This window comes from Athene noctua, chromosome 1 (genome assembly GCF_965140245.1).
Source record: "Athene noctua chromosome 1, bAthNoc1.hap1.1, whole genome shotgun sequence".
In the NCBI taxonomy this organism is placed as follows: domain Eukaryota; kingdom Metazoa; phylum Chordata; class Aves; order Strigiformes; family Strigidae; genus Athene; species Athene noctua.
Window position 1 is genome coordinate 98,054,809 of NC_134037.1, and position 13,831 is coordinate 98,068,639.

The 13,831-nt window shown below is 41.1% G+C and overlaps 1 protein-coding gene across 1 annotated transcript in view; it reads right to left on the minus strand.

Annotated features, from left to right (window-relative positions):
• Positions 1-235: 235 nt before the first annotated feature.
• Positions 236-13,831, minus strand: part of TTC7A (tetratricopeptide repeat domain 7A) — a 210,366-nt gene continuing 196,770 nt past the window's right edge. Inside the window, exons 20-21 of the transcript XR_012632911.1 lie at positions 8,194-8,275; positions 236-443 (exon numbers count right to left, since the gene is read on the minus strand). The gene's annotated coding sequence lies outside the window, so the exon portion shown is untranslated. The remainder of the gene's footprint in view (positions 444-8,193; positions 8,276-13,831) is intronic.

Consider the following 13,831-nt stretch of genomic DNA (forward strand, 5'->3'; position numbering starts at 1 on the left):
ATTATTAAGTGTCTAAGCCCCTTTTTGGACATGGCATTATATATCTCTATGTTATTTTGGACTTCCTTGAGGACCAGAATTTTAATTTTTAAAGAAATCATATTTTATTAGGAAACATGTGCTTAGGGGTCTATTAATCTCTCTACAACTGACACTCAAGCCAGTCTGTGCAGCAATTTGTTACAAAGCCACTAAACCTGGCACTGTAATTATGGGATGCCAGTTCTTGCTTCTCTGTTGTGAAGTGAACATAGAGTCATCAGTGTTTCTATTTTTGCATGAAAATGATTCACAATGTAGAATGTACTGTACTACAAAAGGGATAGAAGAAAATAGTTCCATGATACATGTTGGAAGACAGAAGCAATGGCTTGCTGCTGTGATTCATGCGTGTACTGCCCAGGCATTCCAAAAATGGCTTTCTTCACAATTAGGCACAAAATCTGTAAACCATAAAAGGGAAACCATCAGTCGAACAGCAAGTGATTCCGGCTGGCTGCTTGAAATGAAGGAAAGTGATAATTCATGGAGCGGGCAAAATGTCAAAACTTACTGGACCTTGTCTCATGATAACTGGCAGGTTTTGCTTTTAAACTGAAAAGACTTACTGTGCTTCAAAATCAATATGGTCTGATGAGAACCAATCACTGATATTTATTAATTGTTTGACTATGGCATCAGGGTCCTGCATACAGCCGCTTGCTGAGGACAGGGGCACATAAGGGAGGGCTGAACTGCAGCCCTGCTCCGGGGAGCTGAGGGGCTGCTGCCCACATATTCCCCATGGAACAGACTTGGCAGAAAGAAGGCAGTGAGTAGGCTGAGCCTTGGCAGATTGCTCTTCCCCCAGCACAACTGAAGAGTGAAAACAACACTGCTGAGAGCACTCAGCTGGATGTCAGCTTAAGTATGAAAATGTGGGTGTTGCTTCCCTCAACATGTCTGCATTTTTGGGACCCCCTTAAGCTTGTCATAACCAAGTGCATCTCAAGGACAACGTACTCCTCCCAAGGCTTTTTACGAGGTCCGAGGATCTGTCATCTTTGACTAGGAGAAGTTTGCAGTAGCTGGAGATGCTATAGCTATAGCTGATGATGCGCCTCATAATTTATAAGTGGAATATTTATTAATGCATGCCTCCTGAGAGCCTTTGACACGTGCTTGGGAATGACTCTGGGAAAATATATAAGCAAATATAAGTATAGAAGCTCCTACTGGAAAAGGCCATTTATTGCAGCCGCTAATTCACTTTTTTAAAACCAGGATCAGCAGCAATAACACTTGTGTACAATTTGTCCTTTGCCCATCAGGAATTCATGCCTAACTCAGCCATGGTCTTGGCTCTATTTCTGACAATACATAGACAGGCCTTTTTCCCTTTTAGGGCTGAATCTATCAGCTGATCAACAATCTCAAGGTACCAGTAATTTCTAGATATCTGATGGAAATGAGAGGAGACTTTTTATCTTACAAAACAAATTATCTATTTGGCTCTTTGTCACATTTATAGTTCTAGAAGGAACTGTATCTTTAAGAAATAAAATAAACATCAGTACAGTTCCTCACTGTTTATTTGAAAGTATAGCAAAGGATTGTATTAATACAAATTATCATGGGACAGACTTTCTCAGTTAAGTAAATGCTAACCTTTTATTTGAAAATCCTTTAGGATCTCATTAACTGCTCTGTGCCAGGTGGCCTATTGTGGTAGGAGAGCCATTCTGAGTAAACAGCATCTTCTTAAATGAGTTATAGATACTTTTATACAATCATTTGCAAGAAATGTTCTATAACACCCTTTAAAACTGCACTTTCAGCCTTGGAATTTCAGCCCTAATCTGGTGTGCTTTATTGACAGGCTAGATCTGCTTGGCTGCTGATTTGGAGAACAGCTTTACACTTTCTGTTTATTTTGCTGTGTAATTGTTCTGTGCCAGAAATCTTCTCGTTTGACCTCGAGCTAACAACTAGTTATAAATGGCATTCGTGCTGAGGTTTTTGATCGTATACCCTAAGTAATCTCATAAGCAACTGCTCTTCTTCTAAATCTCATCATAATAATAATGACACAAGATGCACTAGTGCAGTTTCGTGATCTGTGGGGGCTAGCCTTTCAATTTCATAAATGCATATCAACATCCTGTGAATGGCTTAAAATACAGTTACAGTCAGGAAAAGGATTTTATAAAAGCAATGTCTCTGTGTTCTATATTAATTCTGAATTATAAACATAGCAGAATATACACAAGTCCTACTTTCCGGATGGTTTTTTTTTATCCTGGTATTAACTGACAGGAGAAAGCTCTATGCTATTAACAGTCTCATGTCTATTGCTAAATGTCAGCTTCTCCATATATAATATTTTTTTGTCATTTCCACATTTTATATTTCCAACATCAGTTTAATCTGAAAACCTCCATTTTTTAACAGTCATGATCTGGAGGGTCTGTGACTGTCAGGATTAAGGGCTCCTGTGTTTTTTTCCTGGGGTCCTGACCATGCCAGGAAATGCCTTTTGCATTAATCACCTTTACTTAACTAATCATCCCCAAGTCAAATTTGTTAAGCTTGTAAATTAAGAGCCTGATCCTTTGGCTGTTACTCAAGGAAGTCACAGCATTTTTTCATTTAGCACAGAGAGAAGGATCACAGGCCTCCAAAAGCAGTTTGGTTATGCTTTTCCCCTTCCCTACTGCTAATCTCTGAAAACCTAACCAGGTCTCTGAAGCTGCCTTGTAGTTTGAGGACAGCCCTGCAATTGCAGATGAGGGTACAGAACTGGCACTGCCCCAGAGATGCAGGCTGCCACCATCCAGCAGGTGCGAGCTCCTGTGTTCAGTACCTCTTCCCTTCTCTGTAGCCCAGTTATGGCTCTCATACTTGTGAGGCTTCTGCCTCAAGCACTCCAGTCCACTTCTGCAAAACTTTGAAGCTCATTTTTGTAGTGCTCAGTCACTGCAATGTTTGTTTCACCACTTCAGTGGTATGCTGGCTTGTTGTGGGTTATGTCCATTCCGAAGCTCTGCTGCTTGCTTTCCCCAGTGTACCAGAACCCTGCATTTAGCAGGAAACCTTCTGATTCTTGCTCGTTCCAAAAGCAGAAGGTAATTTCTCTCCCCTCTGGCCTTGCCTGAGCAATTGGTCTTTTCTTTGATGAAGAAGAAAACCTAAATAATTTAAGAACCATTCACGCATCGCATAACAACATCCAGCCAAATATCATATCTACCTCTGACCAGGATGTTTAAATCTGCAGAATGTATATACGAATGTCTCTGCGAGCACAGGAGAACCATGGCAAGCCTTGCTGCTTCTCTGGGAGGCTGCTGCAAGCCTGTTTCAAGTGGCAGCTATTGGGAGTGGTATTAAGGTGCTCGTACCTTCTTTCTTATTTCTCTTTTGGAGCATGCATAACAGCTGTTATTAACCACCAGCAACTGAATCCTTGTCCTAGAAAAATAACCCATCAATGAAGCAGTTGTAGAATGAGAAGGGCGGTATCTGTAATGACAGCGTGCGGTATATGCTGGCTAGCTTGTAGGTTGGCACATACTCTACCTACTACCACAGCCATTTGAGGTCAAAATGTTTCAAGAGCCAAGAGAAATCTATTAATATCATTCTAAGTACTGTGGCTAAGATCCAGGTAAGGAGAGCCTCAAGAAGGTATCTTTAGAGAAGCAAAATTGTTTATTTCCCATCTATATTATGAAAACTAATCATCTGTTTGTATGGATAGTCCTTAAATGGTCACTGGGTTAGCATCAGAGGGGTTTATCTGCTGTGCAAGTAACAGTAACCATGTATGTGAGATCTGCCAAACCTCCAGTCTCCAGTTTTTGAGGCCTGACTTTTCAGAATGCTTTTCATTCATAAACCTGCTTTCCTTTGTCGTCTGCCACCTCTGTCATGCTTTTCCCACATTGCTTATTCTTCTTCCCCCTTCTGTGTCTTGCCTGTAGTGTTTTACTAAGCTTACTACTCATTTTCATTTCTAACGTACCAGCTTTGATCTACCTGATTTTTTATTCAAAATGATTGACATGAGAGAAATTATGACATGAAAGCTAGGGAAAAATGATGCTGAAGTTTAAGAAGGAAATCCAGTAAGCTCCCTTCTTTTGTAATTATTTACCGTGTTTTGTATTTACTATTTGTCATCGTAGATGAGAGAAGTACTTGATGGCACATTCAGATATTCAAGCTGATGAAGGCTAACTCTGTTAGATTGCAAAGGAAAGACATAATGTGATTTTTTTTACTGTGCATCTCGTGACATTTTAGATTTAAATGGGGCTTATGTGGTTCATGAATTGGCCTTAAATCATCTACATACTGTCACTAAGCATTTTCTTAACAGCTGTTCTCTCCTTTAGTTAATTACTTATCAAATGTCAAAATGTGATGGCTGAGTGAAATGTCCTGTTATCTGAACAAACCCTAACTTCACAATCGTTTTCTGTAGACAAACAAAATGAAGTGCTACATGAAAAATCATGAGATGTTCTGAAGCAAAAGCTTCATTTTTATGCCTGACTAAACCTGACAATCAAAAATAGGGGAGAGGAGTAGGGAGAATTAATAAATATATATTACCCTGCCTAATGGTTATGAACAGGCATAGGCTGGACCACAGCTGTTAAAGACCAAGTTGGTTTGTTTTTTTTCTGGAGACAAATATGAAAGTCTTTTATGGAAGATTATAACTCAGAATTGGCTAGTGGAAGTTGTGGTTTTTTAGTTGAGTATTCCAAAATCTGCTTGGTTTGTACAGCAAAATGTATGCTTTTATTCAAGATGGGACTCATAACCTGAAATGTCCGGAGAAGCAGGCATGGCTCTTATAATTGATCAGCATTATCTACCTCTGCTATGTCTATAAAGTTATTATTTGATTTTGGTTAGGAACAGGATTGAGGATTGAATAATCTGCTAAAAAATTTAGGCTTCAGCTCATTTCCCAGTAAAAAATAACATGGCTACTCAAAAGAAATTTATAAATACAAAGAAAATGCATTACATAATATGCTAGGGCTATTTTAAGATCAGTGTTTTTTCTCTCTATGGACTTGCTATATGTTTTCTGAATGGCTGAGGTCAACTTTCAGATATAACTAGGAATGCCTTTTGGGGATTGCTTTTAATTGCTTTGATTGCAGAAATCATGTTTGGGCTTAAAATGAGGTGGGGAATATGTAAAGGAAAGCTTGAGTTAAAGAGTAGTTTACTATGTCTACAAGCAAGTGATATGGATAGGAATTCAGTTTCGTATCAGGAGGAACATTCCTAAGTACTGCTCCTAGTTCTCCTCTACCCCCAAAATAACAGGAGATGCTGAAATATTGTCAGAGTTATATACCAGTGTCTATCAGGTCTAATCAGAAATAAACCTTTAATGTGACACTGACCAGAAAACATGTGAGGCCAGAGTCTGTTTACATACACAAAACCACTTCAGCTTAACAGGTTGAGTCTACATTTATTTCATACCTTGCATTTATTTCTGTGAATGACAAGCAGGGATCAGAGTAGCTCAAGAATGAAATAACCTGTTTGTAGCTCTGCTCTGGAAAGTATAGATCTCATTTGCGCATGAAAAGCCCAGCAGTTAAAAAGCTCTAAAAGAAACGAGCAGAAGAGCCTCACTGAGCCACGCAGCAGCTCTAGCTGTTCAATGAACAGAGGCAGGAGCACTATGGTAAAAAAAGATGACAAGGCAGCGTTTTGCTCTGGGGACTGGGAAAGAATGTGCCAGCATGCATTTCTTTACTCTGGAACTGTGTTAACTCCCAAAATGTGTGTATGACTCCCTGGAGAGGGAAAAGCAAGGAAGTAATATAAAAAGGGTCTATAAACCCTATCAGTCATTCACAATACCTAGGAGTGGAAACTGAGGCAAAGGGTTATTGTCTGCAGTGCTGTGAGCAGCCATGTTGTCCTTTGATTCTATATAAAACCAAAAGTTTATTTATCAGACCTAAGAGTTTATTTTTTTAGACCCTTCTCCTCAATCAAACTTCTTTACTTGTTAGGAGGGAAATATGGCCTATTGCGGGAGTCCAGGGAAGGTATTTTCTTTTCCAATATCCTGAGCAAGTGTTTCAACTGGTAACAAAGGAAATCTTCCTCCTTTTTACTGCTAATTATACCCAAGAAAACAGTTGCATCTACTGTTTATAAGTAGCAAATTATTCTGTGCAATCTGAATGCAGTCTAAACAATGATGAAATATTTAGAAATTACTTCGTAGTGATGTTCTGGCAGATAATGGGGTTCTCAACTTCTTGTTTGCGTTACAGCATCTATATGTAATGCTTGATAATGTATTTGCTGTGACGTTGGCATGATTATCTGCATCAGTTAAAATGAGTGTTAGTTTATAATCATCTGTGATTGGAATACCGTTCATGGCATTGAATTCTTCACAACAAGAAATGTTCCATGAATAAGTCCAAGAGACTAAAGAACTGTTTTTTAAAAAAAAAAAAATAATTAGCTGCCTAGAGATGCTAACGATCTTCTTAGGCATTTTTTAAAATCTTGGCATAAAGTGAGCACCTACGTTTCTTCAAAATACCCACTTATTCTGAAACCAGTACTCATAAGAAGTTTCTTCCTTGTGCATTGGCTTCTTTAAACGTGCTTGCATCAATAAAAGTACTGTGAAAAGTACGGAGGGCTCAGGAATTAAGATATTCTTTTAAAGAGCTAGTTGGAAATTAAAGAGATCCCTGAACTGAGAAATAATCTCCTTTTACTTCTGGAAATGATAATTCAGCATATACACTGCAGAGTGTTTTTCCTTGGGTACATGCTGATTGTACGAGCTGCACTGAGGACGTGCTGGATGTGTAGCGCACCGTAAAGCCAGGCTGCTAGAAACTGAATGTGTGAAGCAAAAACTCTTAATCAACATCAGCGCTCATTCTTTATTGCTTGATTAGGGTGATCTTGTAAGTTTCTAAGAGCTGTCAGGCATGCTGTTTTTTTTAAAAAAACAAAGTGGCAACAAACAAACTTTCAGTGCATGGAGATGATTCACATCACAGCCACTGGTGCTCAAAATATTGTGAGTTACATATGTTAAAGAATACATTTTAAGGGCATTTATCTAACTCCAACTGGCTTTCACTGTTGAAGGGCAGCATAAAGTCCGTGAGTCACCCAGCACACTTAATCACTGTGGCTAACAATTGGAGAAAAGGAGCTCCCCGTGAAAGCAGTTGTGTAATGTTGATTTTAATAGGTCCTTGCCCAAGCCTACCCTTCTCCATGATGTCTCCTAGTATCTCTGCCTCATGAATAACCCCGGTGACTTCATTGTGAATGAAACATGGAATATTGTGAAAGCCTGACTCCACCAAACACAGTAGTTAAGCATGCACTGTGTGTGGTGAGGACAAGATCTGACCTGCAAGGTCTGGCTCTGCCCAGCTCTGGCAATGGAGAGATGAGGATCGTGGGGCCAGTGTCCTCTTATGTCCGCACTAAGTGAATAGGGTGAAATGCTTGCCAACTAAGCTGATACCAGTCTCGAATGCAGTGGTACTTCCTTATGTCTCTGAGTCTCAGGTGCTTTGTATTGGCTTATGCAATCTGTCTTTTTTACACCTTGGCTGCTTTCAGCCAAGTATTTCCACAAAGTCAGTGGGAGCTCCAATGCCTATGTCAAACCTGGCAGGACAGAGTTATGAAAGCAAATCTTGCAACCACTGCACTGAGACATGCAGACGTGCCAAGTTTTGCCCAGCTGACTTTCCCCTGTATAGTATGGGAGGCCATGCATGCTAAGGACTCTTGGGAGGGCTTACATTAATTTGGCAGAGCAACACCTGGTGCAGAATTCCTGCTGCAGCTCACTTGTAACATAGGCCTCACAGTGTTGTGACTGAGCTGTTTTTATTTGTGGCAGAAATATAGATGTCTGGGCTACAAGACAGGAGCTACACAAGAAACTTTTTTGTTCATCAGTCTTAGGAACCTGAAGCTGCCACTGTGTAGGACTCTCATGCAAGCTGCAGCACAGAGGAGGGGAAAATGCAACATCTGGTCTGTTTTTATAGCTTCTACTCTAATGCATGGTGGTAAATCCATTTAACTAAGCTGTACAAAACCATCATCACTTCTGCTTAATTATAAAGCTGTTGCATATCATTTTGGTTTTTGAAAATGAATATGGATAAACAGGCTTACCTCTAATCTATATTGATCTCTATCAAGAGATGAACAGATGATGAACTTAAAGCATCCAGTTCTATTCCAGTGCATTTCCCATCTGTACAGAAATGGAAAAATGTTTACTGTAATTAAGACCAAACACTTCAAGTAAATGAGAAAATGTTCCATATTGCCAAGGTTAGTTGTCACCAGAATAGAGAGGGCAGGAAATAGTCTTGTCAGTTTGGGTAATGGCTTGCGTTCTTCCTTTTGGCAAAATGCATAAAGGTGAGCATATTGCTTAACATCTATGTGCTTCTGTTTTGCCTCCTCCTAAATGGGGATCATAGCTCTCTAAAACGGATCTGAGAACACTTTAAAGGCATCTGGTTTGTTTTTATCCCGATACCGTATTAGTCAGAAGGAACAATTGCTCATCTTCCGGGTCTATCACTAAATTGGGAAAGACACACGATGAGAGCGCTGAAGAAATGTTAAAATTCAAACATACGGCATGCTGTTACGAGACACAAAACGGCAAATGACACCTATCATAAGCTGCAAAGGGCAAGAGGGCATCAACCTTTGTTCCCTGTGGGCAGATCCTTGCTGGCTTAGGTTTATAAATATCACAACATCTTGAAATGGTACCTTGAAATTTCTGTCTGCCAGGAAAGCATTTAGTACATTTAGTGGATGAACAATCCCCCACTAGGATGATGGAATTTCAGTTCCAGAGCAGTATGTGACCTGGTTGGCACTTGTGAGTCCAGTAATCTGTCACTCCCATCTGCCTGGATTTGGAGAAAAAAGATATCTGTTTCCTCTACTTTCTACTCATCATCACTTGCCTGATGTAACTTCTACGTAAAGTATCTGAACAGCAAGGAACTTCATTAACATGATGACCATAGGGATATACGTCCAGAGATGATAAACCTCAGTGACAATGGGCTTAGGTCTATTTAGCCAACTGTGAGAAGGAAGTATGAACAAGGATGAGACTGTTTTCAGTTTACCCAAGTATAAGCATAATGAAGACTTCCTTATCAGCTATGACTTTAAATTCTCACAGGTGTCTGGATACTCAAGCCAGCCCTGGGGCCAATTAGCACATGGTCTAGTCCACACCTCTGAATAGCCCTTCCTTTGATGAATGTTATTTAGAAAACCACAAAACACAACACAATGATTCTTTCTCCAGAGACAAGAATCATCACAGTACATTTGTTTCTTCCTTGGAGAAGGAAATACATACACAGCTCTGTTTTCTTCTTAATTTCTGAAGCTGCAGGAGATCATTAACTTATTTCAATGTCCTGTTCCAATTACATTCTGTTTTACAATCCCATAAAATTCCAACTAACATAAAAATCCTTATATACCTATATAGATATAGAAGTGCTACATGTAAGACTTTGCACATTTAAAGCCAAACACTTTAAAAATAAATCCAGTGTAATTCATTTGTGCTTGCTTACTTGCATTACTTTTCAGCTTGGATAATACCAATTAGGTGGTTTATGATTATTTCATGTTGTATTTCACTCCAGGCTCCTTCTGCACCAGCATAGCTCTTCAGTGGTTGAGTGGTTGCGAATGCCATGGGGAAAAAGTTTATTTGTTGGAAGATAGAATTTCTTTTGAATTTTGTTTAAATTGCTGCTGCCTGACGACTGATCCTGGGCTTTACCACAGACTCATTACCATGGAGGCCCTGGTACTGTAATAGATGCCTTGGCAAACCCCAGGTCTGGCTTGGAAACCCTTGCAATGCCAGGGAATTAAATCCTCTCCCCATTGAGTGCCAGGAGTGAGGAATGACTAAAAGAAAAAAGTTAAAAAATGTAAAAGTAACTGAAATAAGAGTTTGGCCTGACTGAGTTAGCCAAGAGCCCAGGAATCCCAAACTGGTGCATGACTCATGTACAGAGTGACCTGCTGTATTCCCTCAGCACACAACGTGCCGTGGTCCTGTCACCAGCTCTGCAATGGAGATAGCAAACGGGCACTCACTTTTTTTAAATTAGTACACTCTCACCATGTGTCTCATACTTAGCCCTTGATTTTGCAGAGATCTGTGCCTGTATTTCCCTCTAAGTGCAGGAGTCACTTAACTGAAAATTGGATCGTATATGCTTGTAAATTAGTAAAATCCAGGAATCTTCCCGGACATGTTTTCAGAGCTGTCTGTTACTGGGGCCAGCATGGCTCAGCGGTGCGCTCAGGGGGGACTGAAGAGCTGTGGTGACCATGGGCAAATCATTTCATCTTTCTGTATTTTGGCTACCCTATTCACCTGTAGAGATAATGATGCTCTCACACTTTGAAGACTACTTTGGAGATCTCTGCGTGAAAATGGGTGTTCAAAGGCATTAATTGTTACTGAACAGTATGTGGCACAAAGAGGCTCGGCTCTGGTTTGTAGCTTTCGGACCCTTTTGCAACATGGTACTGTTAAAGCAAGTTCTTTTCTAAAAGCCTTAGGAGTTTACTGCTTGTTTCTCCCTCCTTTATCTGATATTTCTCGTTTTCCATTTGTGTGGGCAACACCAGGGCCTGGAAGCTATTCACCCACAAGGTGGTTTCCCAAGCACCCATGAACTATTCCTGGCTTAGTCAGGAGCACAGCATCATCTTCAACTTGCAAACTAGTGTGAGGGATGCAAAGAGGAAGGAAGGCAATGGCCCTTCTCTTCAGACACAGTTTTGCACCTGGAAGAAACTGGGAGGTGGTTTGTATGTAGCTGCAAAAGAAGGGTGAGGCCATGAAGCTCAGGGAAAGGAAGAATATTGGGGGGGTGGGGGAAAAGCAGGAGAGGGGAGTAGATGGAAATTTTTTTTAAAAAAACTGAACAGTCCTCTGGCAGGAGAAGCAGAAATAAACCTGAATGCAGGAAACCACGATTAGGCACATGTTAACCAGAAAAGAAGGCTCTAAACATAAGGGAATCACCTTATTGATAGTAATAAAACAAGGTGCAAATCCTTGAAGTTTTATTTTCTGGCCCAATTTTAGGATTGTACTTAGGTCAATGTATAATTTAAAGTATTGACTTTAGTGGGAATACTTGTGCTCTGAGAGCTCTGTGTGTTACGTATCTGTCAGAGCCAGGGGCTCTGGTGGCAGTGGTGCTCTCTATGCTGGTTAAAGTTGCTAAAGTGCTTTAAATTCTATTTTTGCTCCTTCTCTGGCACTTACAATTGCTTATAACTTTCTGAAACTTCATGTACCGAGCTGAACTCTTCCAGATGGTTTCCTTTTGAAACTGGTTTCATGCATGTGGGCTTGAGGGAAACCAGTTCAGCCATTTTAAATGAGGAATGGCCTTTATTTCTATGTACTGGCTTTAATATTTCAGAAATGCTTTCTAACCCATGCAGTTTTTTTCAATTAGAGGTCAGCCTTGCGAGGTGCAAGGACCCTATCTCCTGAGACTTGTAAGACTGAACACTTCATAGGGATGTAAAGTTTACCTTTTTTGGTTTTATTGATAATTTTCTTGAAGTAGTCCTAAAAATATGTAACGGCTTGTTCATAAGATGATAGTGTGCTGAGCTCCCAGTGTGGGTGGAGTTTTAGGTTTCAGCTTAGTGAAATAAATAACTGGGGCTTAACACTACAAGCGAGGTGGGACACAGACAAGGGAAGCTATAGGATAATCTTTCTAAAATTTAATATATAAACTCACAGGGTATTAAATTCATCACCATTGCTTTTGCTGAAATTGAAAAATTTTACATCTGTGTAATTTTCCTCTATGCAAGGCTGAGCAAAGTCTTGGAAAAGCTTGCATTAATGGAGAGGGATTTGTAGGATAGGGTGGGTCTTTGCTGATGACAAAACAGCAAGACTCTCCTGGAGGTGTTTTATTCATGTGGCTCCTGGTGTTCCTCAGGCAGAAGAAGCTTTCCACAAAGTGCTGTGACTGAAACTCACTTGGGAAACACTGAACTGCTTTTGAAAAGCAGTAAAAAATTCTGCTCTGAATTTGGTGGTCGAATCTGTATGGTGGCTTTGGTGTCCTGTGTGCTACTGTCTCATCTGCTGACTGGCGTTAGCAATGCATGTGCCCGTACTGACATACTTGTATTGATGTGCTACACCAGGAAGGTGTCCAGCTGCTGGGAGAGGGAAAATCCCTTCTTGTCTCAGCTGTTGTTTTACCTCCTCCTCTGGTGGCATAGTTTCCTTAGCAGTGGTGAAAAATGGCCTGTATCAGGCTTGGTACTGGGTGAAATGGAAAGCAAATAAACTTGGGGGCTGCAGTGTGCCATGTTCTCAGGCCACCATCCGGAAGGTGGTGAGCTGCCACTGGGAGCAGAAAGGTGAGCGTGGCCAGGGGTTGCCACCCAGCCCGGGGAAGCCCTCTGAACAAGGCCTGGTATCACGGGAACGCCTTGGCCCTATTTCATTTGTGTCGTACAGCTTTCCTAAATCTTCTTCCCTGTGAAGTTCCTCTTGGCTGGTGTGGTGCTTTCCACCTAGCCAGGAGTGGAGGTGGGTCCCCCCTGATACACCTACGGGAAAACTAATGTTGTTGTGTGTTGTTTCTCTCCCTTGTAGAAAGACATGGCAGAATGAGGGTGGGGCAGATGGGTGTGCCTGCCTCAAAAGGAGAATAAGGACAAATGGAGAAATATAGGGGTGGGAGAGCCACCCTTATCAGACATCATAAATATCTCTTTGATTGGGACACATCAAAGGAGAAAGCTGTAATATCTTCTGATATTTCTTGCTACAGGAAGACTTCAGAAGAGTTGGGGCAACCCAGAGCAGACTTGTCCCCAGTATCAGGTGGGACTGGTAAATGTTCCTGTCCCTGGGACGAGTGATGTCTTTGCAGCCTGTGAATTATTTGTAGCGGTGTTAGTGGCTCTGGTAATCAGTACCTAGCTAAGGATACAAGATAAACTAGAGTGGTTTACTGCACTTAGCACACAGGAGCCATTTTAGGTACTGGGTGAAGTGTGGTCTAGCACATATCAACCAGTTCTGCTTGTGCCCTACTTACCAGTTTTGCAGCACAGTGTTCCTAAGGGGGCAAGGGAAGAGACTCGCCATGGGGGTCTGCATGCTTCCTGGCTTGCCTGTAGTTCTGCATCGGTATTAAGGAAACACAACTTGTATTTCAGCCCACCCCCTTTGTGCTCTGGTGCTTATCCACAGACAAATTGCGTTCCCATTCTCTGCTAACAAGCCTAGGCATTATCTTCTTAGGCAACAAACACTGGGAGCAAGGCCCCTGGGGCTTTGCAGCACCTAGCTCAGAGGGAATCTGATCTCAGATCAGACTTTGGACTTTCTTGAAATTTGAATAATTCTAAAGGTCATTGATCCTGTGAAGGTTGGGAGAAACTTGCACCTGAAGGAAGGGGAGAGCTTAGGCAGCCATCTACTTCTGTGTTGTGAGCACTCATAACATGAAGGTTGCCCAACACCATGTTTTGTCAATCCCTGTAATAGATTGCTTTGTGCTCCATCGAAATGGCTGAGACAAAGTGTATGTAGAAAAGTCTGGTTATACCTACATGGCCCTCTGGGCAGATGAATTATATGCTTCTCCTTGGTCTTGGGAAGCACAAAGGTTTCCTGACTTGCCTTGTTGCACCAAGTCAGATCTACCAACTGAGTTGCTGATAGGACAGGTCTGTCCAGCAGACTTTTTGCTCC